Source organism: Octopus bimaculoides, chromosome 15 (genome assembly GCF_001194135.2).
Source record: "Octopus bimaculoides isolate UCB-OBI-ISO-001 chromosome 15, ASM119413v2, whole genome shotgun sequence".
In the NCBI taxonomy this organism is placed as follows: Eukaryota; Metazoa; Mollusca; class Cephalopoda; order Octopoda; family Octopodidae; genus Octopus; species Octopus bimaculoides.
In genome coordinates this window covers 26585400-26586981 of record NC_068995.1, presented here as the reverse complement: position 1 = coordinate 26586981, position 1582 = coordinate 26585400, and positions in this window count along the sequence as shown.

Sequence of the window (1582 nt, the reverse complement as noted above, 5' to 3'; positions counted from 1 at the left end):
ATTTGAAGACAGATCACTGCCTATTATTGTTGATCTATGGATCAAAAAAGGGTATTCCCACACATACAGTCAACAGATGGCAGTGCCTCTCTCACTACAAAATCGAATGTTAAAGGAATTCCATACTGGACATCCAGGAATTTCTAGGATGAAGTCACTTATGAGGAGTTATGTTTACTGGCTGAAAATGGACCTAGACATTGAGAAGTTGGTAAAATCCTGCTGAAGTTGTGCTCTTGCAGCAAAATCACCACCTATAAAATTTCAACCTTAACCCAAGACTGATATTCCATGGACCAGACTACACATAAATTGTGCAGGACTATTAAATGGATCATATTATCTAATCGTGGTAGATACCTATACAAAATGGCCAGAAATGTGTAAATGTAACTAACCTCCACAGTAACAGTGAATTTTCTACACTTTTTGCAAGGTATGATGTTCCAGACACCATAGTCTCCGATAACACTACACAATTTACTGCAAGTGAATTTAAGAAATTTTGCAAGATGTTCTCACTTGAACATATCACTATTCTTCCGTATCATCGAAGATCAAACGGACAAGCCGAACACTTTGTGGACATGTTCAAAAGGGCGCTAAGGAAATCCAGAAATGAGGTAGTGGATGATGTAGCATTGCAACAATCCCTGAGAGTTTACTGTGTAATGCCAAACTCAAATACCCCTTCTGGCATGTCACCTGCTGAATTGATGTTTGCAAGAAAAATTGTCAGTTTTTGGCAAATTATTACCTGGAAGAAAAATAAAAACCAGGGAAAATACTAAAAATTTGATCAAGTATTTAAAAACTGATGATAAGGTGTTTTCCAGAGTGTACAGAAATGGAAAACAAGGTTGGGAAGAAAGGCGAAATGATAAAACGGATTGGTAAAATGGCATACATGGTGAAAGGTTCAAAATGGGAACATAAAAGATACATGAATCAGCTGAAAAGAAGGTTTGCTGAAGAAAGGGTTACAAGGAAAGAAGTACCTATGGAAGTCCTCTACGATACTTTTGATGTGCCGAATTGTTGTGGTGAGAGTCATTGACACAACCGGGGAATTGGAAGAATGGACTAGCTGAACTCTCAAAGAGTAGTGTATTGGTTGAGATGAGAAGTTGGTAGGAGTCGTTGAGAGGGCGTTTTGGTGTCTTGCGAGGTACGTTGTGAACACATTGATTTTACCTCTGCTTAGTTACTTTATATATCCAACGTTTGTGAAGGATATAAAAGTGGTGACGAGATACTTGAAGCTTGCATTAGACGTTAGAATTTTTTTTTTGGTACAAAATCAAAGAAAAATATCTTTAACATGGACGACTTATTGGCTTGCGTGGTGCAGTTGCAACAGCAACAACAGCAGCAGTTACAACAACAACAATGCCAACAGTTACTGGAAGTAATGTTGAAGAAGTCTGAAAATACTTCGTGTGCGTTCTCGTCAGATGGCGTAGCAAACTCAATTGGAGAATTTATTTATAACCCAGGAGAAGGTACTACTTTTTCTGCATATTTTAGAAGATACGAAGAAATCTTCAAAGAAGAATGTAAAAATTGGAATGATGAGAAGAAG